Below are 11,402 nucleotides of genomic sequence, written 5' to 3' on the forward strand. Positions count from 1 at the left end.
ACCTGAGCTTATTTTTGCTTTTTAATTTGATTCCACATATAAGTAGAATCATACGGTATTTGTGTGACTTATCTCACTTAGCATGATGCCCTCAAGGTCCATCCAGGTTGTCACAAATGACAGGATTTCCTTCTTTCTCATGGCTGAATAATATGCCATTGTGTGTATACATACCACAGTTTCTTTATCCAGTCATCCATCATGGGCACTTAGGTTGTTTCCATATCTTGGCCATTATAAATATTGCTGCAACAAACATGGTACAGCTACCTTTTCAAATTAGTGTTTTTGTTTTCTTCACATAAATACCCAGACGTGGAGTTGCTATATTGGTAGATTTTTAACTTTTTGAGGAATCTGCATACTGTTTCAACTTTTTGAGGAATCTCCATACTGTTGTCTATAGTGGCTGCACCAATTTATGTTCCCACCAACAATGCAGAAAGTTTCCCTTTTCTCCACATCCTCATCAGCACTTATTATCTATTGTCTTTTTGATACTTGCCGTTCTGACAGTGTGAGGTGATATCTCATTGTGGTTTTGATTTGCATTTCCCTGATGGTTAGCAATGTTGAGCATTTGTATGTCTTCATTGTATGTCTAGTCAGATCTTCTGACCATTTTTTATTTGGATTGGATTTTTTGCTATTGAGTTGTATTATGAGGTTAGGTTTTTTGGTTTGTTTGTTTGTTTGTTTGTTTGTTTTTTTAGTTATATGAGTTCTTTATATATTTTGGATATTGGCCCCTTATCAGGTATATGATTTGCAAATATCTTCTCCCATTCAGTAGGTTGCCTTTTCATTTTATTGACGGTTTCCTTTGTTGTGCAGAAACTTTTTAGTTGATGTAGGCCCCCTTGTTTATTTTTGCTTTTGCTCCTTTTGCTTTTTGGTGCCAGATTAAAAAAAAAAATCATCACTAAAACTTATGTCACAGAGCTTGCTGTCTATGTTTTCTTCTATGAGTTTTATGGTTTCAGGTCTTAAGTTTGAGTCTTCAGTTCACACTGAGTTAATATACCATCTGTGTATCAGAGTTCTGCCCCAGCTCTGTTTTAAGTTGAGGAAAACTTGGGCCCCTGAAGGGCAAGTGACTTGCCCCGGGTCACACAGCCAGGAAGTGGCAAAGTGGGATGGGTACCCTTGCTCCTTCCCCTGCCCCACTGGTCCAACCCCTTAAACATGAATGTGCATGTCCCAGCCTGGGGCTCTGGGCTCAGCTCCTACTGTGTCTGACTGACCTTCCTCTCACCACACTGGATTCTGTACACAGTTGGCTGTCCCCCTGGTTGTTTAAGCACAAAACTGAACCTTATGTGGATTTGGGAATGGACATGTTTTCATTTCCTGGGAAAGCCTAAGCCCCCTAGTTGGGGCTGAATACAATAGAATGTGATTTAAAAGTTTTCTTTTTGTTGCAGGACTCCTCAGTCTTTATTATAATAATGTGGATTAATTTCTAAGAGAAAATGTCATTTATAAAACTTTTTCCAAACTTTAAGTGCTTTTTCCCAACAAACACTTACTGATATCTTCATAAATAAAACAGGTGGGAAATGTAGGTCTTGTCTATCTATTTGCATCTAAAAATAATCATTCCCTAATCCAAAACTCAATCATGATTAAGAAGATAAAGACTTGGGGTGCCTGGGTGACTCAGTCGGTTGAGTGTCGGACTTCAGCTCAGGTCATGATCTCACGGTCTGTGAGCTGGAGTCCCAAGTTGGGCTCTGTGCTGACAGCTCAGAGCCTGGAGCCTGCTTTGTATTCTCTGTCTCCCTCTCTCTCTGCCCTTTCCCCACTTATGCTCTGTCTCTCTCTCTCTTTCTCTCTCTCCCTCTCTCTCTCTCTCTCAAAAATAAACATTAGAAAAAGAAGATAAAGACAGGGGCCTCTTCTTGAAATGAAAAAATAAATCTCAACAAAGGTTCAGTGTGAGCATGAGATTACGTGGACTGCCTGTCATTCCTCCAACACCCAGTGTCTGAAAGTTGGTTATCTACCTACTAGCAGGGGAAGCTGGTGGGAGTGTTCCAGATTGTATTTTCCAAAGATGGCTGCACAAATATTCTTGTCCCGCTTTCTCTTCCACAATGCAACTTTGCCAAGCTGCCATTAGGAGGCAGAACAGATTTCCCTCCCCTGAAATCTCAGTGGGCTTGGAACTGCTTTGACCAGAGTAGGGCAGGAAGTAACACTTTGATTTTGGGGGCTGAGTCATAAAAACTGATGCAGCTTCTACCTTGGCTCACTGGAATACTTCCAGCCATGTAAGAATTCCATCTGCCCCAAGGCTGCCATGATATCAGGGAGCCCAGCCCACATGGAGAAGCCATATGTAGGTGCTCTGGTCAGCAGTCCTGGTCTTCAAGTCATAGCAACCAAGGCACCAGACATGGGAGTAGAGGAACGTGCAGGTGACTGTGGCCCCCAGCTGAGGTCCCAGATGTCATGGAGCAAAGACAAGCCAGCCTCTTTGTGCCCTCTCTGAATTCCTGACCCAAAGACTCTGCGAGCATAATAAAAATGGTTGTTGTTTTAAAGCCACCAAGTTTTGGGATGGCTTGCTATGCAGCAATAGTAACTGGAACAGGGAGTGTGTGTTATTTGGGCACAGGTGAGCACATTTCATTGAGGATTCAGCTTGTATCAATATTCTCTTTTATATTGATAAATGATACTGTCTTGTATGCTTTTTTGATTGACATGCAACCTTTTGATTGGGGGCTCCTTTATTCTATAATACATATTCAAATACAGCTATTTGCAGGATCAAAGGGACAATGCACAGATGTGGTGCCATCTCCATGGGGCTTACACTTTATGTGGACACTTGGTCAAATGCTGGTTTCACACAGTTGGAAACACTCAACAGGAAGGAGGGACTGGGGGAGGAAAAAGGAAAAAGAAACCCCCTGGTAACCAGGAGATAAATAAAGCTCTGGGTGCTCGAAGCCACAGAGACAGTAAGTCAAATGGCCTGAAGCCGGAAATGGTTTTCCAACCAGCTGTGAATTTGAAAATCCCATATGTGGTACAACATTAAGCTGCTATTTTGGAAATTCTTTCATCTTTTTCAGAAGCATCTCAGGAGCCCTTCCTTCCTCTTGGAAGGCAGCCAGTCCTCTACAGAAATCACTTCATCAGCAGGAGCCGAGGCATTTCGCATGCAACTGTACAATTCTGGAAACGAGGCTTAAAAATATTCTCTCCTGGGTGAAGAAAGAAGCATCACAGAGCAGTGTTTCTGTAAGCACCAGCTGGGTAGCTTTGGATGCACTTTTTTTCCCCCTTTTCTCCTTTGAAGTGGCAAAATTCTGGCATCTGCGTATAAGCGTAATGCAGCATTATTGATTTTCTTAAAAGAATGATGATTCCACTTCTGAGTTATTGGGAATTTTCCACCATCACCAATGTCCACGGCACCAGGAACATCCTCTTAAATGTTCAATTGAATTTATAACTATTCATTGAGTATTTGGGCCAGAAATCATCAGGAGCTGAAGAGGGAATAATGAACAAGAGAGTTACCCTCTCTGCCCAGCGGCAAGAAGAAAAGCCAGGAAGGGCGCTCCCTCAGATGGAAGCAGCGCTAAAAGCACCTGCATCAAGATGAGTGGGAAGCCATCCTGATAAACACATTTTGGACACAAGGAGAAAGAAGTGAATGAGATAGAGAAATGTTAATGCGAACTGGGTATTAGGAATTATTAACTATGTTTATATGATAGTGGCACTGTATATGGGTGGGTTGTTGTAGTTTTGGATTTTGTTTCAGTCCTTTTCTGTTACAGGCACATAGAGTATTTATGAGTGAAATAATATGCTGTCTGAGATTTGCCTTTTAAATGTCCAGGAACACACACACACACACACACACACACACACACACCCCAGACCAGACAACTTCCCAAGTGTCTTCCACCAACCCTTTAGGAGTATATCATTGCAGTGCTATTTAAACTGTTCAGAGAACTGAAGATGAATTCACTCATTTGATCCCCATTCTCTCATTTAATGACCATACGGGGCAAAGAGTGTCCTCACTTTACATGTAAGGTCACTAAATCACAGAGATGTGAAGAATCTAGGAGGTCATGGAGACAAAGTCAAAACCAGATGATGAAATCCTAGTGTAAGTGCCCCTAACCTAGGGCTACCACATATGGTCCCTGTGGATGGCACCCCCTGGAATTGAGCAGAACACAACATGACCTCTAGAGTGGGCCTCTCATGTGGGCCTACCTTTATTACTATGCTATTCAGTGTTTCATAAATGAGTAAATGAAAGAATAAATAAATGATAAATGAAGGAATTCTCTTCACTTCTTACTAGTTTCCCCCTCAGCAGATGGGTTCCCTAAATCTTTCCTTGTTCTCAAGAAGGCTGAATGCAGAGGTATCCATGCCAAGGCTGCACTGACTGAATTCCAGCAGCTTCTTTGCTAACTCTACTTTCCTGCTTGGGAACAAATCAATTGTCAAAATTGCCTTTCGGAAATGAAGTGATGTTGGCCTGGCTCCTTTTGGCTGCCCTGTCTTCCTCCAACTAAGAGGAAGAGCTGTCTGCCCCCTGTCAGAAACCCTGGCCTAAGATGAAGTAAAAAGCCATCAACACGGTGGGGTGCAAAAGAAACCAGAGGCCCATCTGCCCAAAAGTACTTACTTCCTTGGACTACTTCTGTGCTTGAAATTCCTGCCATTGGCATCTCTTGCCTAGATTAAGGCCCAATCAAAATGTGAATCTATAGGCTGAGGGTAAGAGCACACAGATGAACTTTGGTCACATGTTCACAGAAACACAAATTCCTTCATCCACAAACTAGGAAATAGTGGGACCAAGAGGAATGGGATCCAAAGGGGTATCATGAAAGGAGAGATGAATCTCCAGAAGTCCCACGTGTGGAGCTATTTATTGAGAGGAACCTGTCTCTGGTGCGATTCCAGAGGGAATAATGGTCTGGGAAGATAAACGAGGCAGCATGTGGACATTGGGAGACCAGCAGCAGATCTGCGGGACCAGGAGCTGTGAGAAGAGAGAAGACTGAGAGAGGGTTGGGATGGATGTGTTGGTTTATTTTGGTGTCCAACCCTCTCTCCCATGTTCTTTCCTTTGAACCTTTGTGGAATCCCTCCCCATTTCATAAGGTCCCCAGTGAGGCTATCTATCACAGTGTCTTACTCCCATCTCAATGAAATGAGCATGTGATCCAGGCTAACCAGATTCTTCTATGAGATCTATACACAGACTTTGAGAGATAGAAGTCTGCCATCAATGCCTTTTAAAGAATTGTTTTAATTTATATGTTGTTTTCAAAATCCAAACTTACACAAAAATAGCAAGAATAGTACAATGAACCTAGTATGTCCTTCACCAAGATTAACACTTTGCTGTATTTGCTTTATGATTCTCTTTCCTTTTCCCTTCTCTGCATATTCTTTTCTGTTCTATTCTATTCTGTTTTGTTCTATTGTATTGTACTTTCTTCTGTGATATTATAGTACTATTGTGGTTGTTGTAATTGTTGCTAAACCATCTGAGAGAAAGTCACAAACCTCATGATCCTTTATCCCTAAATACTTTACATTTATCTCTTAAGAACAAGAATATTCGTTTATATAACCATAATACAACGATCAAATCCAGGAAATTTAACATCGAATCACTACTATTACCTAATATACAGTAAATTCCTTTATAACAACTTTTTTCCCCATCCAAGACCTAATCCAGGACCTAGGGTGGCACATTGCATTTAGTTTTCATGAATGAAAATGAGACTCTCTAGTCTTGTTTAGTTTGAGGAACTCCTTAGCCTTTCTTTGTTTTTCATGACATTGGCATTTTAAACAATATGTAAGCCAGTTGTTTTTGTAGAATGTTCCTGAATTTGGGTTTGTCTGACTGTTTCCTCACAATTGGATTCACTTTTGGCAGGAGTACCAGCAACTTTCCTGATAGGGAGAGCCTATCAGAGGAATGAAGCCTTATAGAGACGAGATGAACAAAGAGGTAGAGAAAAAGAACCAACCCTGATGACCCCTTTAGTCCAGTGTACCTAAAGTTATTTGCAGCTCTGGACCTTCCAGTTACATAAGGCAATAAATTCCTCTTTTTTTTTTTCTTTCTTAAATTAATCTGAGTGGGTTTCTGGCTACTCTGACTCACTCGTCTCTTAGCCAATAATCTTGGGCTACGCAGTATCCTCAAAAGGCCTCAGATGGGTAGGACCAAATGAAGTCTGACCAGAAGGACACGTCCTAGACATCCCACACGAAACTGACCATCTTCCCTAGTAACAAGTCAGAGGCCATAAGGCAATAACTACTTCCACTTGTTTGCCCCCTGAGAGCCCTTGAGCCTGGAGAAAGCCCATAACCTGCTATGGTCTAAGACCTAATGATACAGAAAGGAATCTGGCTTATCTTTAGTGCAGGGATATACGTGGTCTTTCTCTTCTCTCTGCCTCTTCTCCTTTTCCAGGACCTCCCCATGGGGGCCTCAGTTGTCCTCTCCTTTGTCCTTCAACTTGTAGTCACCAGATGTCCTATCTTCATTGACCATTTATGCCTCATTACTATCTCATTATATGGCACAGGCTGTTGGGCAGTGGTGTGGCGGAGGTCCAGCTGAGGTATGCAGGGGGAACTTGAGACAAGGAGAATCACTAGGAGACCCCCAGCCCCCAGAAACAGAGGCTCACGTTTTGGAAGCTAAAGAGGGGAGAGGCATCCAGAACTAAGAAGGTGGGTGGATCGGAGAAGCACAAATGAAGACAGAAATGGCAGAGCTCCCGGATGAGGCACAGAGAATACATGCAGAGACAGGGAGACCAAAATTTCCCCTTGTCCAGGGTTGAGGACACACACAGCTGCTCCCCATCTGCATTAAGCCTCACACTGACACCCTGAGTTGGTTAGGAAATGGCTTGGCAAGGTCCCTCCTGGCTTTTTGGAAATCCCCTCTGAGGAACTGTTCATTTCCCCTCCCTGCTCTTCCTTCCCTTTCTCCACTCCTCCTCCTCTTTCCCTCCTCCTCTTCTGGCTCTTGTGGCATAAACATGACCTGGCTTGACCATAACAAACATGACCATAAAACTTTCTGGCTTCTAGGGGAAAAGCTCCTCCCAGCTATGCCCCCAATTCTTGGAGGACAGACATCCTCACTCACTGGACCCAGAAGATCGGGAAGATGCCAGAATACCTCTGCCTACTACTCCCACCAGCCTGACTCCAGCTGCCTCATCCCCAAAAACCTGCCCAAAGGAGAAGATCCAATGACACAGGAAGACTCCTTTTTTCTCAAAACCCTCCAAGCTGCTGCCACCCAGCTTGTGGGGAGAGGGTACTAGTGGCATTTGGGGCAGGAAGGACCTCAGCTCACTAGAAAGGCTGGCTTCTATTGCCAAGGGACCACGTGTGCTCAGAGGTCTGTGGTCAGGTACGGCTAGCACACCCTGATGTCAGTCTTGGTGTGTGTCCTCAAGGGGGCAGGGCCGCCTCTTCTTAAGTGTATGTGTGCACGCACAAGCACACGTGTACGTGTGCACACATACACTTAGGCACAGCAACCCACCCAACATTAGGAAAAGGTCATTCTAACCCCTCGTTGGTAGAAATGGACTCTTGCAGCTCTAGATGGGAATATGAAAGCCCAGACCAGCAGAAAACCAGCTTCAACTGCTTCACTGAGCCATAGTCGACTCAACTAATAAATCCTGGTGCCAGGAAAGTCCCTGCTGACCTACGCAGGCTGAGCCTCCTAAGCCCCCCTCTCCTTTGTGCAGCCATCCTCCCAAGAAAACCATTTCCTACTGCATACAGCACTCTGCACACTGGAGGCGCCCCACAGGCACTGGGCAAGGAGATGTGGATTTTCCCAGAGAAGCCTTTAAACCACCGTATCTTGGCTGCAAGGCTGCAGCCTCTCCCATTTGTAGTTTATCCAGGGCCATTCAGTTGAGCAGGGATCCCTGGAACAGCCCACACCTGCAATGCAGGTCATGTTTATGCCACAAGTTTCAAGTCAGGTGCATATCCTCGAGGGTTCTTTCCCAAGTGCAAGGGTTGGCGGATGTGACCACTGTCTGGAATTTGTACCATTAGTACTGCTGTCACTGGAGACTTCCTCCCCCATAAGGACACATGTGCACTCACACTCACGTAGACACTTAGACACATGTGGATATACATACACACACATTAACGTATTCCCGCGCATACACGATCACAACTCTCTTTTTTGCTTTATTCAAGATTTTATAATTACAAGATTTTTATACTTACAGTAGGCAAGGTATTGCAAAGATAATACTTTAATAATCTCAATGCTTCTATGTTATCAGTGTTAGTAGTTTGGGATATGTGCTCCTGTATCTTTCTTGGAACTGACACAAACACGTATAAACATTCATCAGGGATTTCTAGGTCTGAAAACAGGATCATTATTAAACTTCTTTTTCAGCAACTTACATCGTTATCACTGTATTTTAGCTATTCTATCAACTCAGTATGGATCTAACTCTTTATAATAGCTGTGCGCACACACAATCTGCACCTACTTATGTTTGCATAGACATATGTGTATAATTACACACACACACACACACATCCATCCCCAAGACTATTCGTGCTGGTGCTGCCCCCAGTCTGCCAAACATGAGGTCACTGCTGCGTGGTTTCACCCTCACAACCACTTTCGAGACCTCACCGGTTTGACGCTAGAAGGTGGTTAAAGGCGCGCCACCTGGCCAGCCTGAGCTTCTGAACAGGCTGCTCATGCACCTCCCCAGTCCCTGCCAGGACCTTCTAGAGGTAAAAACTTTAGCCTGGGAACATGGACCATGCTCAGGGCCAGGCAAACACATTCAGAGACTGCCATGGTGACGGGAGGGAAGAGAGCAAACTGGCAGGCCCAGCAAGAAGCTATGGGGTGTCCTGGAGCAGCAAAAGATCCCCTTTGGCTAGAAATCAGAAACTGGGTTCTAGCCCCAGCCCTGACATTAACTCACTGTGTGACCTCAGGCAAGCCTTTACCCTCTCTGGGCTTCTGTTTCCTCTTCCACGAAATGAGGTGTTAGCACTGATGTTCCTAAGGCCCTTCCGGCACAAGTACTGGGTTTGGTCAGTGAGCCTTGCTTCTCCCTCTGTGCTGGCAGCTCCCTCTTACATCTTCCTCCCCTTGGACTCTGCTTCCCGCACCCTCAGGGCTAAGGACTCCTGGGAGGGAGCTGGGGAGGCCAGGGCAGAGGCTGTGTCTGCTGAGAGAGCCCGGCAGAGAGGCTGTCCTGGATGCCAGAAGAGACAGGAATTGCCTAGGCCTGGGCCAAGCCTCACCACCTCCTCCTCAGGCCGGAGAAGGTCTTGCTGTGCTTTGAAACCACGTTGCACCATAATTACACCTGGTGACACCAAGCACTTTCTTCTCAATTTGCCCAAAGAACAAGGTAATATTTCAGCAAGCGCTGAGCACTTTCTACCTTGCTGAGCAAGTTCTCGTGTGATCTTCCCTGGTGAACTGTGGGCTCCTAAAGTGCACCATCTACTGCTTGCCCATTGCTATATCCCCAGGGTCTAGATGATTCCTGAGATATATTAAGTGTAGAGTAAATATTTCTACGTCTAATTGATTCTGATTACAAATGTAATCACTTACATTGCTAAAAAAAAAAAAAAATCCCAGCAACACGTAAATGATTAAACTTAGTAAGTGAAAACTTTTCCAAACTTCTGTTCCAGCTTCCTTCCCACCAATACCCATTATTAACAGCTTGGCAACGGACATTCTTTCATGCTAGGGCCAGATAATTCTTTGTCTTAGATGATTAGCAGCCTATCTGTCCTCTACCCAGAAGATCAGTAACATCTCAGTTGAGATGACCAAAAATGTCTCCAGACATTGCCACATACCCCCAGGGGGTCAAATCACCCTGGATGAGAACTACCATTCTGTACAGATACAGAAGGAGAGAGAGAAGACAAGTAAGCAGGAGCAAGAGAGCAGGGAGAGTGGTTGGTAGGCATAGGTGTAGACAAATCCATACAACTGGTTGAATGTAAATTAAAATTCCTATTCCTGATTCCCAGTCTTCTGTGATCCTAGTCTATTCATTTTTTTTTCCTCTTCATTCACCAAATATTTCCTGAGTGCTTCCTTACTATGGGCTGGAAACTCTGCTCACAGATATATTTAAAATGCAAAATGACAGCTCTATTTCCTACCACTGCCCCCTTCTTCATAGGCACTTTCAACCCTCCAAATGAAAGGAGAGTGGGAGCAAGTCATTCCCAGATTCAGATGGTTACACCTCAACCTCCAACCAGTACTGACCAGCTCCCTCCCTGCTTCTGCCCACACACCTCCATCTGGCTGGCTGCCATATTGGGCTGAGAAGAGAGAAAGGGACAGAAGAAAGAGAAAAGAGGAAGGGTGTTGCTTGGTGCCCTTGGACTTCCTTGGAATGGACAGCTGCAATAAATGCTGTCTGGAAAGACTGGAGCTCTGGGTCCTCTCCAGCCCACCAGCACCACAAATGCCATCTCTCTGCAACAAATCTCCCAGTACCCATCTCCCAGATGTATATAAATCCCTGTCCTGCCCAACTGGTCTCAGCCTTAACTGTGTATCTTGGATGGTCCCTGAGCAGAGTCTGTGTCCACCCTCAAATCAGGCAACTGGCACAGCCTCTGGATATTGACTGATTCAAAGATTATGGTTGAGCAAACAGGAGCATGTTAATTTTTAATTTCGCTTTGTTGGTTGGTGATCAGGCTTCCTCTTTGTCCTATAACCAATAATTACCTGGTCAGAAGACACACGCAATCCTTTCCCTGTAATGAAAGTCCACTCGTCTGGCCTTCCTGACCCTAGCTGGGATTTTTAAAGCAACTCCCATATTGATTTGGTCTCTGTCAACAGAGAAATAAGGGACTTATTCTGAGTTGGGCAACCCTGGATCAATGAGAGACCCAAGTTGAGCAGCATGGTCGTCCTAGAATTAAAGAGGAATTCCCAGGGAGGTCTTTGAGGTTTGGGCTTTTGGGTGGGGACAGGGCCTTTCTTCTAACAAAGGAGAGACTGTGACAGGGCAAGTATCTCTTTCCACGGCCCCCAGTTCATAATTCACCACCTACCACAGACACCCTGGAGCACAACATGAAGGTAGAAAACACCAGCGATGTTCACATCATCTTCACGGGAGCTCTGCCATTTGCCACATGCCTTGGTTCACATTGACATCACGTCTTTCCTCGCAGGTCGCTGACTGCACTCCATGGCATGGAGAAGGAAACTGAGGATTATTGGCCTGCCAAAAGCTACACGGTTTTTCAATATCTTATAAGGTCCAATCACTTCATGTAGAGATCAGCCATATATTTTTCCTCTTCCTGTTTTCCTT

The sequence above is a fragment of the Leopardus geoffroyi genome, chromosome D2, assembly GCF_018350155.1.
Source record: "Leopardus geoffroyi isolate Oge1 chromosome D2, O.geoffroyi_Oge1_pat1.0, whole genome shotgun sequence".
NCBI classification, from domain to species: domain Eukaryota; kingdom Metazoa; phylum Chordata; class Mammalia; order Carnivora; family Felidae; genus Leopardus; species Leopardus geoffroyi.